The 25352-nt window shown below is 43.3% G+C and overlaps 1 pseudogene across 1 annotated transcript in view; it reads left to right on the forward strand.

The window, feature by feature from the left end:
• LOC311135355 (potassium voltage-gated channel subfamily KQT member 1-like) overlaps positions 1 to 25352 on the forward strand; it is a 256411-nt pseudogene that overhangs the window by 16747 nt on the left and 214312 nt on the right. The window contains exons 2-10 of the transcript XR_014615409.1: positions 7015 to 7105; positions 10510 to 10636; positions 10896 to 10974; positions 11152 to 11248; positions 12537 to 12677; positions 15078 to 15188; positions 15444 to 15539; positions 18582 to 18710; positions 20116 to 20266. The product of XR_014615409.1 is annotated as a potassium voltage-gated channel subfamily KQT member 1-like (transcript). The remainder of the gene's footprint in view (positions 1 to 7014; positions 7106 to 10509; positions 10637 to 10895; positions 10975 to 11151; positions 11249 to 12536; positions 12678 to 15077; positions 15189 to 15443; positions 15540 to 18581; positions 18711 to 20115; positions 20267 to 25352) is intronic.

A 25352-nucleotide genomic window follows, 5' to 3' on the forward strand; every position in this document is an offset into this window, starting at 1 on the left:
AGTGGGGAGAACAAGTATTTGATACACTGCCGATTTTGCAGGTTTTCCTACTTACAAAGCATGTAGAGGTCTAATTTTTATCATAGGTACACTTCAACTGTGAGAGACGGAATCTAAAACAAAAATCCAGAAAATCACATTGTATGATTTTTAAGTAATTAATTTGCATTTTATTGCATGACTTAAGTATTTGATCACCTACCAACCAGTAAGAATTCCGTCTCTCACAGACCTGTTAGTTTTTCTTTAAGAAGCCCTCCTGTTCTCCACTCATTACCTGTATTAACTGCACCTGTTTGAACTCATTACCTGTATAAAGACACCTGTCCACACACTCAATCAAACAGACTCCAACCTCTCCACAATGGCCAAGACTAGAGAGCTGTGTAAGGACATCAGGGATACAATTGTAGACCTGCACAAGGCTGGGATGGGCTACAGGACAATAGGCAAGCAGCTTGGTGAGAAGGCAACAACTGTTGGCGCAATTATTTGAAAATGGAAGAAGTTCAAGATGACAGTCAATCACCCTCGGTCTGGGGCTCCATGCAAGATCTCACCTAGTGGGGCATCAATGATCATGAGGAAGGTGAGGGATCAGCCCAGAACTATACGGCAGGACCTGGTCAATGACCTGAAGAGAGCTGGGACCACAGTCTCAAAGAAAACCATTAGTAACACACTACGCCGTCATGGATTAAAATCCTGCAGCGCACGCAAGGCCCCCCTGCTCAAGCCAGCGCATGTCCAGGCCCGTCTGAAGTTTGCCAATGACCATCTGGATGATCCAGAGGAGGAATGGGAGAAGGTCATGTGGTCTGATGAGACAAAAATATAGCTTTTTGGTCTAAACTCCACTCGCCGTGTTTGGAGGAAGAAGAAGGATGAGTACAACCCCAAGAACACCATCCCAACCGTGAAGCATGGAGGTGGAAACATCATTCTTTGGGGATGCTTTTCTGCAAAGGGGACAGAATGGATGGGGCCATGTATCGCGAGATCTTGGCCAACAACCTCCTTCCCTCAGTAAGAGCATTGAAGATGGGTCGTGGCTGGGTCTTCCAGCATGACAACGACCCGAAACACACAGCCAGGGCAACTAAGGAGTGGCTCCGTAAGAAGCATCTCAAGGTCCTGGAGTGGCCTAGCCAGTCTCCAGACCTGAACCCAATAGAACATCTTTGGAGGGAGCTGAAAGTCCGTATTGCCCAGCGACAGCCCCGAAACCTGAAGGATCTGGAGAAGGTCTGTATGGAGGAGTGGGCCAAAATCCCTGCTGCAGTGTGTGCAAACCTGGTCAAGACCTACAGGAAACGTATGATCTCTGTAATTGCAAACAAAGGTTTCTGTACCAAATATTAAGTTCTACTTTTCTGATGTATCAAATACTTATGTCATGCAATAAAATGCAAATTAATTACTTAAAAATCATACAATGTGATTTTCTGGATTTTTGTTTTAGATTCAGTCTCTCACAGTTGAAGTGTACCTATGATAAAAATGACAGACCTCTACATGCTTTGTAAGTAGGAAAACCTGCAAAATCGGCAGTGTATCAAATACTTGTTCTCCCCACTGTATATACAGCTGCGGAAATAATTAAGAGACCACTGCAAAATTATCAGTTTCTCTGGTTTACTATTTATAGGTATTTGTTTGGGTAAAAATAACATTTTTGTTTTATTCTATAAACTACTGACAACATTTCTCCCAAATTCCAAATAAAAATATTGTCATTTAGAGCATTTATTTGCAGAAAATGACAACTGGTCAAAATAACCAAAAAATATGTAATGTTGTCAGACCTCGAATAATGCAAAGAAAATAAGTTCATGTTAATTTTTAAACAACACAATACTAATGTTTTAATTTAGGAAGAGTTCAGAAATCAGTATTTGGTGGAATAAACCTGATTTTCAATCACAGCTTTAATGCTTCTTGGCATGCTGTCCACCAGTCTTTCACAATGATGTTGGGTGACTTTATGCCACTCCTGGCGCAAAAATTCAAGCAGCTCGGCTTTGTTTGATGGCTTGTGACCATCCATCTTCCTCTTGATCACATTCCAGAAGTTTTCAATGGGGTTCAGGTCTGGAGATTGGGCTGGCCATGACAGGGTCTTGATCTGGTGGTCCTCCATCCACACCTTGATTGACCTGGCTGTGTGGCATGGCGCATTGTCCTGCTGGAAAAACAATGTCAGAGCAAAAGAAAGCAAGTTTTCTTCCAGGACAACCTTGTACGTGGCTTGATTCATGTGTCCTTCACAAATACAAATCTGCCCGATTCCAGCCTTGCTGAAGCACCCCCAGATCATCACTGATCCTCCACCAAATTTCACAGTGGGTGCGAGACACTGTGGCTTGTAGGCCTCTCCAGGTCTCCGTCTAACCATTAGACGACCAGGTGTTGGGCAAAGCTGAAAATTGGACTCATCAGAGAAGATGACCTTACTCCAGTCCTCTACGGTCCAATCCTTATGGTCTTTTGCAAACCTCAGCCTGGCTCTTCTGTGCTTCTCATTGATGAAGGGCTTTTTTCTAGTTTTGCACAACTTCAGCCCTGCCCCTAGGAGCCTGTTTCGAACCGTCCTCGCCGTGTACTTCAATGAGTTGGTGGTCATCCTGGTCAGTAGAGAGTCGTTTTCGCCCTCTGCCGGTCTGTAGCTTTGTTGTCTCCAATGTCTGCTGCATGACCTTGTTCTTATGAACCGCCATCTTTGAAATTTAAAGGATGGAAGCAATCTGACGCTCACTGTATCCCTCTGCCAGTAAAGCCAAAATTGAACCCTTCTGTTCCTCACTCAAAACTTTCCTTTTCAACTCTTTTGGCATGGTCAATAGTTATTTTTTGATTAATATTACTTTTGAGGTACTATTAGCACTGTTTTTGCCATCCAGCTGGTCCTATTGCAAGAGGATAGTGATGACCACAACAGTGGTTTTTATACTTGTCCTCGTTAAATAAGATTTGGTTCATGTGATCACCTAATCAGTACCTAATTCAGTAGAATGAGGTGTGCATGTGTTGGAATTCAACAGACACTGGAATGGAATGGCTGTCATACATGTAGAGATGCTGATTTAAGAAGAATTTACAGTGGTCTCTTAATTCTTTCCACAGCTGTGTGTGTGTATATATATATATATACACACAGCTGTGGAAAAAATTAAGAGACCACTGCAAATATATATATTGTTTTTACACCTTTTTTCTATCTGCATTTCTGTCCACAATTTAGTTATTGACATAGCCTTGTTCTGTTCATGTTCTCTACCTATATACTGTAGTACTTTAAAATACCACAATTCATGTTTTTAAGTTAAAAATAATAAAATATATAAATTGCTGTCACCATTCAACACTATGAGGGTTCGAAACTTTAAAGCCATTTATCTCTAAATTATCTTTTTTGCAGATAGAACCTTCTAAGGACGTGTGATCCTGTTCCAATTGTTTTTCATACTACAACTAACCTGTAGAAAAACCTTCTCCAGTTCTTTGTCATGGTCCTTTGAGATGGATTTGACCCGTTGTAAACCATAGGTTTTGCGCATTTCAGTGGGTTAAATGTCTTGAGACAGCTGTGGCTGTAGAATCCAACTAGAGAGTGGTAGTCAGGCATGTGTCAAGACAACAGGCAAACCGTAGTGACAGCTCTCTAGGCTTACAGACTGATTGTGTTGAAAACTGAGATGGAGTGAGTCTGATTGGGACTGCAGTAGAGTACAGTGGTACTAATCCAGACTCTCTCCCACCATTTCACCCCACTAATCCTGCCTTCAGCCCAGGGAGGGGGGCTTCCTACTGATGTTACCTCTCTGTCTGCTCCTGTTTTAGCCCCTCTAACTTTGAATTATTTGCTGTGAAATAAGTGTTCACCATTTTCCTTTCAATAAACTCTTAAAGGCAGCTGTACAATAGATGTTTAGGCTAATTTTACATGTCAGTTTGCTTTTGAATGGAAACTAACTAAGTCATTGTCTGGGATTGTTTGGGTTTGTCTTGCTATCCCCTACCATCTCTCAGACAGGCCTGTTGTAGCTGGATCAGCTGAGTCCTGTAGAGTGTGTTATTGTTCTTTGAGGAGGTTTTGGGCTTTAATATGTCTGTCTCAGTCTAGTAGTCAACTCAGGTAAGTCCCATATGCCAAGTGAGGACAATTTACATCTGGGAGGTGATGTAACTACAGTCTTATTCTCTCTCTCTCTCTCTCTCTCTCTCTCTCTCTCTCTCTCTCTCTCTCTCTCTCTCTCTCTCTCTCTCTCTCTCTCTCTCTCTCTCTCTCTCTCTCTCTCTCTCTCTCTCTCTCTTCTCTGTCTCTCTCTGTCTCCGTGTCTCTCTTTCTCTGTCTCTCTCTGTCTCTGTGTCTCTCTCTCTCTCATGGAACATTATCGTCACACGTGTGTGTGTGTGTGTGTGTGTGTGTGTGTGTGTGTGTGTGTGTGTGTGTGTGTGTGTGTGTGTGTGTGTGTGTGTTTGTGTGACAGTCCGTAATCCAGGTGGAGGGAAATCATACCCCATCTGGCCCATGTGTCACAGAGTGTGAGGAGAATCCTCCTGGAAACCATGGTGTGCATGTTTCTCACAGAACACAAATCTCACGTCACCCCTCCCACGGTCAGCGACACTGGATGGGGTTTCAACGCCAACTGCTGACAGTACAGTCAGTACTATGCATCCCCTATCTAACACCATCTCTGAGAGGGGATTACTGTACACTGTAAAAATAGAAAGTCTCAAAACACCATGATTGTGTAATAAAACCATGAAAAGTTGTGCACCTAAGCTTATATCTAGTGTTTGGAGAATGTTTCAATGTAAACCCAATGTAAGTGTTTGAATACACAGAATGTGTTTTAAAATATAAATTAAGTACTCTGAAACACCCAAAGTGGTTCTTCATTCAACACTTTTGGGGGTTTCCGTGCATGTACAATGCAGCATAAAACAAAAAAACGGTGTTTCTCATACAATCAACGGTTTAGAAATGAAAATAGTTTATAGCTTAAATATTGATTGATGATAAGGGCCTATGGATAATATTTTTTGTAGAATTCCACCTTTATTTTTCAATGCTTTATTTAGACAGATTAGAAACAGGAGGAGCAGTAAAATGATAAATTTCGTTGGAATTTCACCCACTCAACCACACAGCCACAATGTAAGAAATTATTCTGGCGTGAATTGACATGGACCAAAAAAATAATAATATATATATAAATACTTATTTGTATTATTATTATTATTATATAATTTTTTTAATTAAAACAACAACAATACAATACGAATGGCCGCTCCCCCCAGTGGGTCCTATGGTCAGTGGGTGTGCTCGCCCCCACCCGCCCCTAGACGCCGGGAGGGTGAAGCCCCCGCCCCCGGCTCAAAGGGATTTTCCAAGGCCGGGAAGGACCAAGCACCGCCCGACGCTCAGGCGGCCATGGAAACCAGCGCACCCAAAACCAACATATACTTAATACAAATAAATGCAAGTCGTGCAGAGCCTGTAGTCTAGCGGTAATGCACCCGGGTTAGACACGTCACTCCTCTCCCCACCGAAGACCGGGGTTAAATTCCCCGCTCCAACCCTTCAATCTGTTTCTCCCACCTATCTGTATCCCCTCTGTCATTTTATAACTGTCTCAATAAAGTGTCAAAATACCAACAAAATCTTTTTTTTTTTATGTATGCAAGTCATTTCAATTATTTGTTATTTTCATTTAACCAAAATAATGTAAGAATAAATACAACTTAACATGTTTCTCAAAATGTAATTATCTTTCATGAGGATAACCAAAGAGAGAGAAGTCTTTGGTTTTAATCACCTTGCATTTCCTATCTTGTCACGTGATTGGAGGATTGTGGGTAATTCAAAATGTTTTGACTTTATGATTCTTTCACACAATGTTGTATGCATTGAAGAAATAAACTTATATTTCTATATAAGTATTAAGCTTGTTGTGCCATGAGGTGTAATGGATCATGATGAACAGATATCAAAACCATCAGACAAAATTACATTCAACGAGAACAGCACCCATTCCCACAATGTAAGACAAGTGCAGAATCCTCAATTCTTGTTGTTCAACGGCCAGTTATTGCTGGTGGTTTGAACACTCTGCTTGACAGTGCCTGCCAAAACAGTATAAAATGGCAAATTATCAAATACGTAAAACAATGTTAAACATGAAGACACTTCAGACAAAGGGATCTAATTCTGCACTAGACAGGATTCAAAACATCATAATGGTGTTTAGAAGCTTTAGAGAGAGGAAAAGACACCTGAAGAGAAGGTATCTAATTCTGCACTACACAGGACTCGAAACACCAACATAATGTTTTCAATATTTTATGTTAGTTCTCCCAGTCCCTGGCAAGGTGTTGCTCAACACTTGATTAAGTGGTGTTTCAACACACCATGTCATGTTCAAAACATTTCAGGATGATGTGTTTCAATACTCCAGCAAAGTTAAGGTTTTGTCTCCTCCCTTCAAGTTGGTGGTAGTTGCCACTAATTCTGGTGTTACAAAGCACTTCATTTTAAAGTTCCACTATGCAGAAAAAAAAGATGCAAAAACAAAACTTAAGAACGGGAAGCACAGAAATATGGCACATAGAACAGATAATACCGCTTCTTAGACTTGCTTTCAAGTAGAATGATAAATCTATAACCCACATTTCTATGTGAATTTGGTTGGGTCGCCCAGAAACATATTGCCACTTTTGTAGGCTAAGGCCCTCCATAGATAGACTAAAATGTTGGCAAGTAATATCATTATTTAGGACTAGTCTCGCTTGGTTTATTTCAATCATTCCAGACTCAGACTTCCAGACTCGTGGCTGTGAACTTGTTGTGTTCAAGGACCAGACACCTTACATAACATTGTGTGTGGCCTTATGCACAGCTGCTATGTACCTGATCAGTTGTCAGAAAAACCTCAGGGCTCTAGATACAGTATGTGATAGATAGTATGAGTACTGAGTTTGACTGTTGTTTGTTTCTTTCCTCCACAGTTTCCTTATGGTCCTGGTGTGCCTTATCTTCAGTGTCCTGTCCACCATAGAACACTATGCCGATTTCGCCAGCGGAACTCTCTTCTGGATGGTGAGTGGATTTTATGATGGATTTCATCTCTAAGTCTTTGATTTTTTTTTTGTATTGCAATACCATCGACATCCACATGATGGGAGTAGGACATCTTGAGTGGGAAGCAGACTAACCGCCATCTTAAATTCTTCTGATTTCAAGCTCAGTGTTCAACAGTATGATAAAAGTAGTGAACCTCAAATGAAATGGAAAGGATATATAGAGGTGCATGAAACTCTATGTCTATTAGTCATTGGCATGCTTCAGAACTTATTGCTGGGGGATTTGGTTGATGTAGATTCTATTGGCTACTCTCAGTACAACCAGTCCTACTCTCACAGGTAGAAAAATACTGATATGGGGCAGGATAAGGACTTTATCTCACAAACACGTTTAGCATATTAACACACACACACACACACACACACACACACACACACACACACACACACACACACACACACACACACACACACAGACACACACACCTCCCCAGTGTGGGGGCAACCAGAGGATAGGACTGTACAGAGTGTTCTCTAAACTTTTGGCCATTGCCCTTTGGAGGATTCACTGGCTGCTGAGTTGTTCATTTATTTACACCCTGGAAGAAAAACTCTATTCTCAGCAGTTTGATTAGAACTAGAAAAGTAAGTCCAAAGCCCAGTGTCTAGAACAGAAGACAGATAGAACATTTGAGCTAAAGCAGTAGTTACATTAGACTTAGATTTTGAGTAACAAAACATTGTAACAAAACATTTGTAACTCAAGACATGAGCGTTACAAAACCTACAAGACTGTATTAGAAAAGGAAACAGGTGGCAATGTCCTAAGGATGACATTTGACACAACTGTTCAACCCCATTTTATGTGCACATGCATGTGTGTGTATGATGTAATTGTTTTTGTGTATGGCATATGTTGTGTGTGTATTGTGTTTGTGAGAGAGTCAGTGTCATCATGGTGCGTATTTGTCGTGGAGTGACTATACTTAGCAAGTTCAAGGTTAGCTGACATCCATGAATCAGAGCGTGCTTGTGTTGGATGGCAGAGTCCTTGAGGATATTTGGCTTTCAAGGCGGCTGCCAAAGTAAAGCTAGCCAGGTTCATTAGGGCGCACCGACATCCATCACATGTCACACGCTCTAGTCTCTCTTTCCATTCCTCTCCTGTTCTCCAGTCTACTCCAGGTCCACTGACGTCATAGCTGTGTGGCACAGTGGCAGCACCAAACATCTGATCAGAAACTGGATTCCACCATCATTCCACTATTTTAACATAGAGCCCCCTTAAAGAGTTTCACATAGCCCAATCCAGCTTCAATCCATCTAATCACATTTCAATGCTCTGAATCAGCTCCATCCTAGTTTTATGAGATTAGGGAACACTACTAAATGAATCTATCAGTTGTTTTCTGCAAACATCTAGTTACCGTTTCATCACACTGAAATCTCTGAAATCCGGTCGACCCATTTTCGAATTTTTGGGATTTATTGTAATCCGATTTGATTCTCCAGATTCACCTGTTTTTTACCTGGAAATGTCATGGTGAAATGTTTTTCATGTAGTAATTCAATTATTTTTTATTCTCAGCCAGCACTGACCTGACCTGGTCATTCATCTATGTTTCATGTTCCTGTTCCACTCTGATTTGGACATACTGTATGTCACGTGTCCCCACTCTTGTTTGGGTTTCTTTAAATCTCACAACAAGCCATGGTGACAAACAAATAGACTTATCTCCTAGAGGTGCTGGCCACTGGGGAGCAGTCTGGACAGGTGTGGGAAAATAACCTTGGCTGGAAGGACACTGACACTTTTAGATACAAATACCCACAAATATACTGAACAAAAATATAAACGCAACATGTAAAGGGTTGGTACCATGTTTCATGAGCTGAAATAAAAGATCCCAGAAATTTTCCAGATGCACAAAAAGCGTATTTCTCTCAAATTTTGCGCACAAGTTTGTTTACATCCCTGTTAGTGAGCATTTCTCCCACAGGGGTCTGAATACTTTCCAAATGCATTGTATGCTAAATCGACACAACATTACATTTACATTTACATTTACATTTACGTCATTTAGCAGACGCTCTTATCCAGAGCGACTTACATTATATATTTTTTCATACCCCCTGTGGGGTATGAAAAACAGTGCTATTTGTTCCTGTAACATCAATCCAATCCACTCCACAGTATCATTTATGAGGAAAGGAAGGGCACTGTAGTAGTAGTAAGTGAACGTTTCTATAGGGTGAGTGACAGCCAGGGGATTGTTTTTGTGACTATGGAGCTATGTTGTTGCAGCAGGGCCTTGGAATTAGGTTTCATAAGGGGGGACTGGTAGGGAAGCCAGTTTAAGCAAGCAATGGGACGGCCACCCACACTGGGATGGCTATTATGGAGTGTTAGGTGGCACAATATTATGGAGACATGGTGCTAATGAAAAAGATATTGGTTCATTAGGACTTATCAAGTCGTATCACACCTACACAAAATGACACCCATTCAAACCTCTAAGATACGTGCTCGCACACACGCTCACATAGACACACGCATGGATGCAAGCACAAACGCACACACACTGACATTTAGTTTTGCTCCCAGAGGACCATGAATGGTTCATATTGAAGGGGGGATTGGGACTACACTGCAGTGACTGCACCCTCTCTCTAGTGGGACTGGGGGATATATGGTTACTGTAATAATGCTGGATCAACCATCGGCTGTTTTGTTTTAATCAGATCCCAGAGTTTTTTTCCTTCCAATCAGGTTCTCTAATAGTTGTGACCATTGTTTTTTAACCACCTAACAGATGTGTAAAGGGCTCTAACACAACCCAGCTTATTGTCCTGTGTAGCTCAGTTGGTAGAGCAAGGCGCTTGCAACGCTAGGGTTGTGGGTTCGATTCCCACGGGGGACCAGTATGAAAAAATTGATGCACTCACTAACTGTAAATCGCTCTGGATAAGAGCGTCTGCTAAATGACTACAAATGTAAAAAATAAATAAATTAGGAGTTATCCTACCTGCACATCCTGCTGAGGTGCTGTCACAGCCATGACGCTCACATAACTAAGCCTTTTACCCTGGCTCAATATGCTCTGTCATCATAGATGCTATCAAACCTTTTTCTTGGTGGGCCGGTGTGAATGGCTCCCTCACCCCCAGACCACCTCAGCCTCTCTCTGTCAGCACACCCAGTCCCAGCAAGCTCTTATCAAGCCTGAGATCTCAATGCATTGCTTGGCACTCATATGTATGAAATAGTAAATAAATAGTGTGTGTAGAAGTCTTAGAATTTGTGATAGTAAAATGCAGTAGTCTTAATGAACTAGTTTGAATGCTTTGTGTCTTCCCCCTTTCTTCTCCGGCCCTGTTCTCCTTACTGTTGTCTGTAACTGCTTGTGTTCTGGTCCACAGGAGATTGTCCTGGTGCTGTTCTTTGGGACGGAGTACGTGGTGCGGCTCTGGTCCGCCGGCTGCAGGAGCAAATATGTGGGGATCAAGGGACGACTCCGCTTTATCAGGAAACCCATATCTATCATAGGTGCACCTGGCTTCTACTTTATTACATCTCAAACCACTGTGCCATAGGCATTCAGACAGACACTGTTGTTACATGATATTACCCCCCCACTTCATTTTTGGTCAAATTAGATTACTTCTAGTATTATTTCTACTATTACTACTTACATTTCAATGGCAATTTAAGCATTTGAAGATTATGAACTAGATGCCAATGCTAATGTGTAGGTGCACACAATACATTACAGATGGTGTCTGTTTCCTTTGTCTCCCCCCCACAGATCTGATAGTGGTTATTGCCTCAGTCATAGTGCTGAGTGTAGGCTCCAATGGCCAAGTGTTTGCCACATCTGCTATCAGGTACTGTTTATGTTACAAATAACAGTGTAATAAATTGTCATATTTTGTGCTGGACTGTAATTGTGTTGTCATTGCTTAGTAAAACAGACGGAAGAGAGTAGAGGTAGAGGAGGCTCTCTCATTGATATAGGCTAAGGTTTGATTGACATCGGTTGCCTTTTGTCTCTATTATTACAGGGGGATCCGCTTCCTCCAGATTCTACGCATGCTGCACGTGGATCGTCAAGGAGGAACATGGAGGCTTCTGGGATCTGTAGTCTTCCTCCATCGACAGGTGGAGATCCCTTTACATCCCTTGGGGTCATTTAATCTCATAATTATGTGCAGTATGTGCTCACATGAAGTTAAATATCACAAGGTCGTCTGGAGCATAATGCTGTTTTAAGTAGAGTGACTTGATCTACCTTGATCCTACTTGATCTTACTTGATCAACTTTTTCTACGTTGAGTAGGCTTCTCATAAATCCTCAGTCAATCAAACTGATGAAAATGAAAAACGCAAGGTAAATGAGATGCCTAAAGACAAGGTTAGTCATGGCTTTGAAAATGAAAAACAACTAGTATTGGACATTTCTTAACCAAATAAGGACACACCCTGTGGTCAGATGATGGGTACACATTGCTGCCATTTCATCCAGAGGATTAGTGTTTGAGTTGCCCTGCCTCCTGCCTCCTGCCTCCTGCCTAGCCTGTCTGGTTATGGGCAGACATCTATCCATGTTTTTCATGCTACATTACCACCAGTGATTACCACAGAGCCCGGTGTGCAATCACAGATTCCTCTGATACTCTCACTGAGACCTGCAAGGCTTTATAAGGAGAGGGAGGTAGAGCGTCAGGCTCAACATCTTTTCTTTACTCCTCTTTGTGTGTTTTCCCCTCTTTTTTTTTGTAATCTCTACCGTTACGCTCATTTCATTCATCCAGTGTTCTTTTTAAGACCACCTGTTTCGTATTTTTTTTCTGTCTCACTTTGAGATTTTTTATGTAATGAAAAGCGCTATAAAAGGTTACATTAATTATTATTATTATTATTATTATTATTATTATTATTATTATTATTATTATTATTATTATCTTTAACTGGAAGATGTGGGTTATTTCTCTGTGATGTGCAATGAGTCTACCGGTGATCTTTTAGGGTTTAGTGTTAGGGTTACATCAATAGTCAAAGGGAGATTGTCTTCTCTCTGAGTGAAACGATAGAGAGATATATGCCTCCTCTTTCTATGTTAAATCATTGCATGCTGTAGCCTTGATCAAACTATGTGTTGTAATGATTTATGTTATGGATGGATTTCATTTTAGTTCGATTCATACCTGCAATGTAAAATGTGTAAATAATGTCAAGAAATGCGTTTAACATCTACACATTTTAGCAGACGCTCCTATCCAGAGCGACTTACAGTTAGTGAGTGCATACATTTTCCATACTGGCCCCCAGTGGGAATCAAACCCACAACCCTGACGTTGCAAGCGCCATGCTCTACCAACTGAGCTACAGGAGGCCCAATACATTACAACTGACATACTACACTCTGTGTGTATTTCCTCTGTTGTAGGAGCTGATCACAACGCTGTACATCGGCTTCCTGGGGCTGATCTTTTCCTCCTACTTTGTGTACCTGGCGGAGAAGGATGCTGTGGATGAGGAGGGCAAGACTGGCTTCTCCAGCTATGCTGATGCCCTGTGGTGGGGCGTGGTAAGGCATAGTAATAGCATAGTATATGCCATATAGCAGACTTTTAGTAAAGTGTGTTGTGTATACATTTTAGCATATGTGACCCCAGCAGGAATCAAACCCACAGCCTCTATTTCCACCTCTGTGGTTGTTTTGTGGTGTGTGTTTGTCAATGTCTCCCTCTAGCTTGAGTGGTTCTGGAATACCTAAGCCAGTTTCAGTCACACAAAGCTACTGCTAGCCTCAGAGAAATACGTTTTGTTTGAGAGAAATAGACAAAAGGTGTCAGGAGTTGGGTAGACGATGAATACAGACATAATGCTGAAGCTGTAATGCTTCAATAACACACAGGGGTTCTTATTGGACGTTTTGAAGATGCTGCCCACCCTAGTTGGGACCAAAGATTGAACTACACTCAATGACTATTCATTTTTCCATTTGTGGCTGATGTGTGAAGTAGTTGGTGCAATACTCAGTCTATAAGGAGGCAGCTTATGGTGTTGTGCCCATGCTGTTGTGGCTGTTTCCATCAGGTTTCCATCCATGGCGGGTCAAGTTTCCAGTTCAGTTAATTAAACAGTTGAATGCAAGGCTGTGGGTAATGAGAAACCTGTGGTAGTCTTGTGCTAGGGGGATCTACACACCACAAAATACTTTCACCATTCACCTCTTTGCTCTCTGGCTCAAAGACCTTTTGCTCTGCCACTATAAAGTGTCAGTTCCTTTAATTAAAACTGTAATTGCAGGATTACTAGCTGTTTTTTGATGAGAGTTAGAACGGTTCGGGGTCCTTGGTGCCCAATGAAACCAAGAAGAAAAGCTGTTTTTTGTGTCTCGTAGCCCACAATGAACAAAACAGCCCAATAGGGGCTTTGCTCTCCTTTGTTTTCCACAGACTGTAAACTTGAGACTTGTGATATGCCGTGCCAATAGCGTTGGTCACTCAACTCTGGTTTGTGTGTGTGTGTGTGTGTTTGTGCGCTGAGTTCAGTTTGCACAGCAGTAAGGGGAGAGCCTGATTGGAGAGTGGTGTGTGTGTGTGTGTGTGTGTGTGTGTGTGTGTGTGTGTGTGTGTGTGTGTGTGTGTGTGTGTGTTTCCCAACATATTCCCTGTCAGCTTGTTTTCCACTGTGGGATGTGCAGGTGCAGGGCACAGCTGTAGGACGGGCCCAGAGCCCACGGCCAATGGCATGATTCATATTCCCCCTCTCTTCTCTCATCCTCGTCTTTCACACTCAGTCCATCCAAGCAGACGGAGGTCATTCAGGGAAAGGTGTTTGATCTGGAGCTTCACCACCACTCTGCTCAACCTCTGAGAAAATATATTTGGAGAGAGAGACAGAAAAGCGATTGATTTCAGGAGGGATAGGGAGAGACAGAGAGAGAGGCAGTGTGCCATATACATGAACTTAGTTTATGGTGTGATGCCACACATAGGGTCTGTGGTGTTTACTATGAACCATAAGATGGCAGGCGTGGTATGGCAATGACACACACTCACACATAGAGAGGGAGAAATTGACCTTGAAGACATGTAGAGGCTTCGCCACCCACTTGGATTGCAGCGCTTACACCAGGGCCCAGTTTTTCAAAAGTTAGCGAACTGGATTTTGCCTATCGGATAGGATTACATGCATAGAAATACAATGAATAGAATGGACAAGTCATTGACTTGAATGGGGACTTCCGTTCTGTTCATTCTATTTCTATGATAAATAAATCCAGAAAGATAACTTTTGAAAAACTGGGCCATGGGGTTTGAATGCGGGGGTGTTGTTGAGTGGACTATTCCACACTGATGTCAGGCCCATTGTTTAGTCATACCATTTGTAGATGAGGATTAACCACCCCCTCACCCCCTCCCTCCTACTCGGCTTCTTCCTCTTTACTCCCAAAGCCTTTTAAGTATCTCACCTTACATCACCCTCTTTGTGTCAGCACACAGCACATGGTCACACGGCGCCCCAAAGACACTCCACTGTAAGCCAAGTGCTTCTCTCAATGTGTCACAATTGGCTCAGCTTTCAGAGTGATTGTACATGCAAATGCAGGGGGGATTTGTTTTCCTCTCCCGCTCGGCCAAATTCCTCCCTTCACTGTGGATTAGTCCCAGTCAGAATCGTATTCCTATTGAGTGAAGTTCAACTGTTGAATAGTGACAGATATGGAGCGGGGCCAATAAGTCTGATGAACTTTCTCTTCATGATCTGGCCCTTGTTGTTATCGCCAAGCTGAAGGAGCTGTGAAAGCACTGTGTTCAATGACCTCTTTACAACCAAGCAGCTCATTATTAGAAACGCCTTAAAAACTCTTAACTTCTTTAGTTGACATTTAAATGGATATAAAATCAGTGTGTGGAAACATTTCCTTGTTTTCCCCAATGTAGAGTATCATCCCATCTCCACTGTCTTGTGTCCCCAGGTGACGGTGACCACCATTGGCTATGGGGACAAGGTTCCTCAGACGTGGATAGGGAAGGCCATCGCCTCCTGCTTCAGCGTCTTCGCCATCTCCTTCTTCGCTCTTCCTGCAGTAATTACCCCTCCTCCTCCTCCTCCTCCTCCTCCTCCTCCTCCTCACCCACCTCCTCTTCCTCCTTAATAACCTAAATAGCATAATGTGTACATAATTCATAATACACTATATTGCCTTCCATCAATACTGTGTTGTCTGTTGCCTCAGTGTGCAGCTCCAGGTCCTTTTCACAGTGTTGTGATGTCTCTCTCTGTCTCTCAATCTCTTTCTCCCTCTCTCTCTCGTTATCTCTTTCTCTCGTTATCTCTCCAGGGTATACTGGGCTCAGGCTTTGCTCTGAAGGTGCAGCAGAAACAGAGACAGAAACATTTCAACAGACAGATCCCGGCTGCAGCCTCACTAATCCAGGTACTGACTGACTGAGACACAGACAGACAGCCACCCACCAGTCAATCACTCATTCTGTCTTGTCTGGGATCTCAACAGCTATGTATAGGAGAGAACATGTATAGTAAGGAGTGTATACATAGAGCTTAAACAGAGTAATGACATATGGGACGTACTGTAGACCGTTGAATCTCTCTGCGCTCTTAGAAAAAAGGTGCTATCTAGATACCTAAAAGGGTTCTTCGGCTGTCCCCATAGGAGAACCCTTTGAAGAACCCTTGTTGGTTCCTGGTAGAACCATTTTGGTTCCAATTACAACAGTTTTGGGTTCCATGTAGAACCCTTTCCACCGAGGGTTCTACATGGAACCCAAAATGGTTCTACCTGGAACCAAAAATGATTATTCTATGGGGACAGCTGAAGAATCATTTTGGAACCCTTTTTTCAAAGAGTGTAGGTGTGATGGGTGATTTGAAGGAGTCAGGCGCAGGAGGGTAAATCACAGAATACAGAGTTTATTCTGGAAAACAGATTTATTCTGGCCCCCTCGATGTCCCGGGAGGCGGAGGGACCTCCCGCACCTCAGATTCCTGGAGCGGACCAGCCACCACCGGCCTGAGGAGAGACACATGAAACGAGGGGTTAATACGATAATCATGGGGAAGTAATAACCTATAAGTAACCTCGTTTATCCTCCTCAGGACTTTGAACGGCCCCACAAACCGCGGGCTCAGCTTCCGGCAGGGCAGGCTTTGGGGCAGATTCCGGGTCGAGAGCCAGAACCGATCACCTGGTACGAAGACCGGGGCCTCACTGCGGTGGCGGTCAGCATTGACCTTCTGACGACGCACAGCGCGTTGGAGATGGACGTGAGCAGCGTTCCACGTCTCCTTCCGCATGCCGAAACCAGTCATCCACCGCAGGAGCCTCGGTCTGGCTCTGGTGCCACGGTGCCAGAACCGGTTGATAACCTAAAACACATTGGAATGGCGTTAGGTTAGTGGAGGAGTGACGGAGAGAGTTCTGGGCATATTCGGCCCATGGCAAGAACACCGACCACTCCCCCGGCCTATCCTGGCAGTAGGACCGCAGGAACCTACCCACATCATGATTTACCCGTTCCATTACTCTCGGGGTTGAAACCAGAGGTCAGACTGACCGAGACCCCCAGACGTTCCATGAACGCCTTCCAGACCTTGGATGTGAACTGGGGACCCCGGTCAGACACTATGTCCTCTGGTACCCCGTAGTGCCGGAAGATATGTATAAACAGGGCCTCCGCAGTCTGCAGGACCGTGGGGAGACCGGGCAAAGGAAGGAGGCTACAGGCCTTGGAAAAGCGGTCCACAACGACCAGGATGGTGGTGTTACCTTGAGAGAGGGGCAGATCAGTCAGGAAATCAATACTTAGGTAAGACCATGGGAGGTGCCTAGGTGCCTTACTCTGGGCGCACACCGAGCAGGAGGAGACACCCTCATGTCCTTAGCCAAGGTAGGCCACCAGTACTTTCCGGTCAGGCAGCGCACTGTACGACGATACCTGGGTGACCAGAGGAGGGGGACGTGTGTGCCCAGTAGATCAGATGGTCATGGACAAGAGCAGGCACGTACTGCAGCCCAGCGGGACACTGAGGTGGAGATGGCTCTGTGCGTAACGCCTGCTCTATATCCGCGTCCATCGCCCATACTACCGGCACCACTATGCAGGAGGCCGGGAGTATGGGGGTGTTGTCTCTGGGCCTCTCCTCTGTGTCATACAGCCGTGACAGTGCGTCTGCCTTCACGTTCGCTTCTCCCAAGCTGGCTAGCATCGTCGAATGCTCCTGGACCCGTGCCACGACTCCAGGCATGCGCTCCTCTCCCGCTGACTCCATAGCGGGTGGGTGATTCTGTGATGGGTGATTTGAAGGAGTCAGGCGCAGGAGGGTAAATCATAGAATACAGAGTTTATTCCGGAAAACAGAGTTACGCAGGATAGCGTCAAACAGTCAAGTGCGCAAAACAGGTGCACTGGAGCAAATACAGGCACACGGGGAAAATATACCCCGGCAATGAAAAATACACGTAGCTCAACCGAGCTACTCTCTCCTCACATAGAACAATCACCCACAAGGACATACAAGTGCTAATGATGGGATATGAACCAGGTGTGTGTAAATGACAAGACAAAACAAATGGAATGATGATATGAGATGCGACAGTGGCTAGAAGGCCGATGACGACGAACGCCGAAGCCTGCCCGAACAAGGAGAGGAGGCAGCTTCGGAGGAAGTCGTGACAGTTGGACCTGGGCTGGTCTGGCCTGGTCTGACGCACACCATCTTTGATTTAGTGCTTCACTCATGTAACATCTTCAGGCTAGGAGGTCAGATAGGTTGAATTAAAACATGTCCAAAACCACTCAATCTCCCGAATTCGATTCTTTACAGAACACATTTGTTCCCTCCAGATCTTGCCAATGTAAGCTTCAAAAAGCAGTCTAGTAGTTTTAGAGGAGCAGCAGTGTTTGTAGTCTGCATATTCCCGCTATGTCCTGGAAAAGGTGAGCGGTCCTGTCCTGTTCTCTCCCAGATGGAGACGACAGGCAAATAGCAGACGGTTTTATTCGCCAGGAGCTGGCCATCACAAGGATCACATTGACTCTGAACAAACACAGAATCGCACAGCTGCATTTACATAGAGACTCCTTATTGTGGTGACATTTAGAAACGTAGAGACACTAAATGCACATAATAGTGATGATGATGATGATGTCGGTGCAGAGCTAAAAATGGAATGGGTATAGGGTTTTTCACAAAAAAATGTCAGACTGAAGTTGTGAAACAAGGAATCTGCTTCAGAGGGAAGAGTCGTCTCTGTCAGAGCACAGCGTTGCACTGACATAAGGTCAGTTGGTTAAGGTTCGGATAGGGCTGATTCTAGATCTGTGCCTAAGGCCAACTTCTACCCAGAGCTGAGAAAATGTCCAGGTGATCAGCTCACCCGCTGGGTTTACCCTGGTAAATGATATGATTAAAACATTTATCACACTGGTTCACTGTTTGTGTCCATCCTCTTCCTCAGACGCTGTGGCGGTGCTATGTAGCAGAGAAACCAGAAGGCTGTCCCGCCACCTGGAAAATGTACGTCCTCACCGGAGACTACATCCCTACCATTAATTCTGAAAACAACAGCCCAAACCTCAGAAACAAGGTAAAAACTGCATTACTACTTCAGTTATTAAAAAGCAAAATACTGTAGGTGTATTCACACATTATGCACCTTTAACCCTGTTCAGAGAGAAGCAACAGTTTGCCTCTGCATTCTACTGATGCACTATAGCTGCTTTGTCAATCAACAGCTAATATATCTGGTCAACCTGTCTCTCGGCACACATGCATCCCATCTCAATTCCCAGAGATGTCAGAAAGAGAGCTGCCCACAGGAAAAAGCTGTTTGGTAGGGATATGAGCCATCCATCTGGCTGACAGACAGACCTAGTATTATCCCCTTCAACAGTGTGGTTTTTAACTTAACTACATTAGCTGTGTGGTGGTGCTTAGGGCATGGAACTGACTGTGAAAGAACAAGTTAAGCCCCCCATCCACTCCCTTTCCCCAGTCAGCAGCCACCCACCCCCACCACATACCCCCTACCCCTCGAGGCCTGAGCCAGTGAGCCACCAGGATGACTCCAGGCCTTTGTCTCCCCCACACAAAGACACAGTCAGTTGAGATGATGTCACCGCTGCCTTTCTCATGGGAGTAAACCTTTGTGTTGGTAGAACAACAACAAAAAAATCTTTGTTTAGCATTGAACCCACACATATTGGGGAGAGTGAAGGCTGCTTCCGTCCCTTTCTGTTTCTGCATGTGACTTTTCTCCTTCTCTCTCTCTCACCTTCTCTCTCTCTCTCCTCTATCCCTTTCCCCTCTGTTCCTAATGAGTCATTCAGAATTCAGGCACATTCTGGTATTTGGACAGGACTGTGGGCCAGTCAATGCCAGGAGACTGTGTGTCTGTCACTGAGTAAAAATCATTCCGTTTCTATAAAGCAGTCAGTCTATAAAGCTTGCTCTGGGAGATGGAGTGGAGCACAATGAAGGTCCGGAGGCATTCAGAGACTTAGAGAGCTTTGACCTCAGTTAAACCTGCATAGATTAGAAGACATCGCCTAAGTCACCATGCTATAGTGCAGGTAGATTTGAAATGTCAGAAATATATTATTTGAAGAGGTTTAAGTGTGCACGAATCATTGCTTAAAAAGCAAATACTGAGGCATCAACATTATGAATGGTTAGGCAATGCATCATCAACGTTTACTGAACAGTATATGCAATGTTAGAAATAGCAAATGAGGCATAAACGACAAGTGATAGTGCTAAAACAATTCTGTGCAACCAAAAAAACAAACAAACAACTTGTTTATCATATGGAGGTAGTGATTGGCCACATGTGACCCTTGGCCTTACCTGTTTATTCCCACAGGACCAGGAGTGACCACATAAACCTGACCAGCGAAACTCCTGGCCCTAATGACCGATGCTGAGTTTGTGTTCAGGACAGTCCTGATGATGCTTTTCTTGTGTTTCTGTCTCTGTTGTGTCTTCAGAGAAAGCGCCCCAAGAGGAAACTGAAGATGGTTCGTGACAACGGCTCCCTGACAATCACTGGAGAGAAGAGGATGTCCATTCCTCAGATCACCTTCGACCACATCGAAGATAAAGACGAGAAGAAAGAGGTCCCCTTCTTTCTAGAAGAACAGCCAGGTAACTGGACAGTACTGGAAGGAACTGGTTTCATTACAGTTGGTCGTCTTACAGACACTCCTAATGTTTGGCTTAAAGTGAAGATAGATTACACTGGGAACAGATGTAATTTCAACGTCTAGTTTTGATTCACATTCGGTTGAGTTGTCAACTAACATGAATTCAACGTGAAATCAACAAAAAATGTCACAAGATCATTGGATTTAGGTTCAAAGTTGGGTAAAAAAAATATGAAATTCCCTTACGTTACTGACTTTTTGCAAATATAATCAGTTTTACACGTTAATTCAACATCATCACATAGATTTTTTGTTGTTGAAATGACGTGGAAACAACATTGATTCAACCAGTTTTTGCCCAGTGGGATACTGCCATAATGGCAGTGTCGATTTTAGCATGTAAATCTTGTTGGGGCAAACTCCCCAATTTTTGGGGGGATGCATGCCAGCAAAGTCACTACACAACACAACACAAAACTAAACAATACATTAATACAAATGGTGCCCACAAACTGTTAGGGCCTACATAAAGGTATCCCAACAGTAGAGCTTTCTTTTCAGCACCATGTATTGAATCCTTACCACTGCTACACCTGGCTATCAGCCAAGCCTTGTCTGGCAGCGAAACAGTTCATTCAGCCGCATTCACTGCCTTAAAAAAACCCATTGCTGATATGGTTGACTTGCTTAAACAAATGTGGTTTCTACTGACAATTGAGATGTACAAACTATGGCATAAGGGGATGACGAGCAGATAAGAGGCAATCCGTAATTTGGATTAAGACATTAATGAGCGAGCTAGGACGGACGTAGTCAATATAACTATTTGTTCAGCACTTTTGAAATGTACAGCAACAGAATTCAGAACATGGGCCGTTCTTACAGTATTCTCCCTGTACACCAAGTCAGAACTGTAGGATAAATAAAGGGGGCATATAAGCAGACAATGAAAGCTCTTACAATATTTGATGATCACATTTCTCTAAAACAGGCTATAGGCTACATGTGCACCAACAAGTCAGAACAGTAGGCTAAATTATGAGGGGGAAAGGGACTACATTATTAGGGATGAGGCACATGGGCTACTAACAGTTTACCACTCAACATACACTTAGTATTACTTTCTTAGCTACAGTATACATATCTCCCTGGCATATTACATAATTTATGCAGCAGCATACAATACATTTTTGGGCTCACCTTGTTGTGCTGTGCTCACTTAAATAAGAAGGTGGCGCGGCGGTCCTTCTTGTGGGCTCTAGAAAGAGGCCCGAAATCCCGACTTGGAATTCTGCGTTGGATGACCGTTCAAAATTATTTTCCCAGTCGGAGCTAGTTTTATCTGAGTTCCCAGTTGTCTTGAACTCACTGACGTCTGAGATTTCACAGTTCCGAGTTTCCAGGTGTTTTGAACGCTGCAGAAGTCATGCTGGATTGACAGCATGGCCAATGTATTAAAACTTTTCTGGCCCATGGCGTTACCCCCTTTTTCGTGATATCCAATTGAAGTTACGATTTTGTCTCATCGCTGCAACTCCCCTATGGACTCGGCGAAGGTCGAGAGCAAAGCCGCACTGCTTCTTGACACACTGCTCACTTAACCCGGAAGCCAGCTGCACCAATGTGTTGGAGGAAACACTGTCGAACTGAGTCAGCTTCCAGTCCCCGGCCCACCATAAGGAGTCGCTAGAGCACGATGAGACAAGGATATCCCGGCCGGCCAAACCCTCCCCTAACCCGGACGACGCTGGGCCAATTGTGCGCCACCTCATGGGTCTTCCAACTTGTTATGTAATGTTTATGTCCAATGGCCGATGAGCACCGATACGTTTTATCTATAATTTATATTCATATGACAAGGATTGAAAAGGATTTGCCAGTAGATTGCCGACATGATGCATGATGATGACTGGTTGTCTAGCTTTCTAGCTAAGATTTTGAAAGTATGACGGTGACATGATCAGTCCAATCAAAGCTACGGTAGATATAACGTGATTTGACGTCATTTTATCTGTGGCCAATGACCTTGAGCCTTCTTGGGTGGGCACTTCTAATGTAAGTCTATGGCAGCACCCAAGGGGCCTGAATTTTCGAGCTCTACCCGTAGATTTTGCGGTGACATCTTGTCCTCATGAGTGACAGAACACTGAGCTAATCATGGCGCAACTAGAGAACATTACCAACCCCTACACTCCGTATTATCCGCTGGCTGCCCAACCACCACAGAAAGCACTGAGCTAGGCTGAAACACCTGCATTTTGGAGCTGCCTTACTCAAGAAAGCAAAAAAGAGACCATAGGAGAAATTAGCATGGATGTAAGGCGATAGATTGTTCTTTTAGCACAGTTTGAGACAGCTGTGTTTGAAGCAGATGTCATATGTGACCGCCTCAATTCGGTTTTATGTAGCAACATTTGAAATTGTGTTTTTTACATTGGATAAAAGTAGAGACTCAGAGCTAGAAAAGTGTATATCATATACTACAGTTGAGGAACAATGGGAAAGTAATTCTGCTTCGAAAGTTGCTAAACTTGTAACCCCACTTTTGAGAAAAATGCCCTTGAATGTTTTGGTACACCTACTGGAGTGCTCTTCTTTGTCTACACCCATTCAGCATCGTTCACACCCTCTTAAGCCCCACACATCTCTTTAAGGATTCACATGTGAGGCCATGTGGTAAACACACGCTATATCAAATCAAATCTATGTTTATTTGTCACATGCACAGGATTCTGAAGGTGTAAACGGTACAGTGAAGTGGTTACTTGCATAGTAGCAATATCAAAAACAGAAAGTCTCCAGATAAAAATATTTTATTATTAGATTATATTTTATTATTAAATGAAGCTTACCCGACACACTTAATTGATGGTCATGTGAAGAAAATACTATAACCACCCCCCAGCCACATCTAACTAAGTGAATGGGTCACTATTGTCTAGACATGTACACATGTTCATGAAATACAATAGATGGCCGTAATCCCCCCCAGACACACCTGGCTAATTTGATGGGTAATGTAATAATCCAGCCAAAGTGGAGTCTTTTTTATTTATACATGTAGCTAGCCAGGTAGCTAGCTAGCTAAACAATGAACTGGCATAATCCCAACTCATACTACTACCAATACAAACATTGTCATAGCTGTAGTATGAATCTGTAGGTAGCTAAAGCTAACAAACGAGGTTCAATGTTAGCTAGCTAACATTAGGCTATAACTAGCAATGCAAATAATGTTTCTGATTCAAAAAATATTACTACACAGATCATCCACGTAATGTTAGCTAGCGAGCCAGCAAGCTAACATTTGCTAGCAAACTAACAGTACGCTTTAACTTGCAATAAAAATGACTTTCTGACAAAATTAGGAACTTATATCTGAAAATGTAGCTAGACTCTTAGCTTTATACATGGATGAACGCTTCACAGCAGACTGGAACCATTTAACTCCGTTTTGTTTGTAGCTACATCTTGTTTGGCCAGCGTTGTGTCAAGTCACTCCGGTTCATACTGACCGTGGCGTGTGCAAAAAGTAGCCCATCACTTTTTCCAACTGATCTGTCGATAGCGCCTGCTATGGGCAACAATGTTGTTGAGAAAAGTAGCAGAACCTTTGTAGTTCTCGATGGCTAATGTTATATCTTTCAAAAACTGCACGGTAGAAAGGACTGTCAACACATACTGAACAGCTCACGTTATAGACAGAAGCATGCTACATGGCAGACCAATCCAAACTCATCTCCCAGCTTTTCCAGCCCATCCATTATCTCAGCCATTCATGGCTAGCGGGAAGGTTCCTGTCTTTTTCTGTAGCTAAACCAAGTAGGCTCGTAATTTAACAATTTTATTCGTATTTATGGATGGAATACAAGTTTCTTATTAAGGCACATTAAAGTTCACGTGTTTACGTTCAAATGCCGCTCTTGTGAAGTAGTGACGTGCGACATACACCTAGCTTCCTGAAACGAGTCACATATGAGGAGCATTTTCCAAAGTGAATTACCATAGTAATGAAACAGTTTTTTTCTTTCAATTCAAACTTAATTTGATTAAATAATGTATTTAAGGGCCCCTTGAAATGATGTCATGCAGACTTATGTTTTGCAGCTTGAAAAGCTATCATTTCAGTAAAAATATATTGGATGCTTTGTGTGTTAACTCTGTTGAATTGACTGGTCAGGGGCCACTGGAGACGAGAGAGAAACGTTTGTGTGGCACAGATGGAGTCCTCTGTTTGAAATTCAAGCAGTGCTATAGAGATATGAGTTTATGAGTAATGCAATTATTCCTTGGTAGGAGACTATAATTCAAACCTGAGGATATTATGTGCTTATCCTTAGCTATTTACCATTCAGTTGAATGCTCAAGGTGTACATTGTAAGTAACAGTGAATCTGTGTAATGTACAGTGTGTCATGTGCGTGGGACACGACACAGTAACGATTTCAAGAATGCTCTGACTCAGCATGCCTATGGATGGTAAGGTGGGTCTTTCATTATGAGTGGTAGGGTGTGGTGAGTGGTGTGATTCTCTCTCTTCCCCCATAGAGGGAGAGAAGAGGGATGGGGGGAGGTGTTGTGTTGTGTAGCTGGTTGTTCGTAATACAAGGCTTGAATGTCAGTCAGTCAGAGAGAGGAACAGGGGCCCTGTGATAGAAAGACAGACACAAGATGGCTGCCACGTGGCTGGGTTAGGCTCCAGCACCAACAGGGACAGGCCAGGCCAGATGGAAGTCATTAGAGTCACTGGTGATTAGATGTCATGTATACTGTACAAGCGCTTTACTGCTCCACTTGTCCACATCACTGGCATCAGACACTTACACTTTGATAGATTTTACCTGAAGAAAATGCCAAAAAGTACTTCAAAATAGGAGGTGTTGTGGCAAGAGTCAGTCAGAAAGCTAGTGTTTTGTATTGAATCAGTGGTAACATTCCCACAGATGTTGCATTCAGTTACTCAGTATTCACCTTACTGATGTTGCTAGCTAGACCGTTGGGGGGGGGGGGGGGCATTCTGTGTAAAACCCCCGCCAAATGAATCGTCACAGTCTGGAGGTTAATAAGTGTGTTTTATGAGTTTTTCCT

Source organism: Coregonus lavaretus (genome assembly GCF_964263955.1).
Source record: "Coregonus lavaretus genome assembly, chromosome: 9".
NCBI lineage: Eukaryota > Metazoa > Chordata > Actinopteri > Salmoniformes > Salmonidae > Coregonus > Coregonus lavaretus.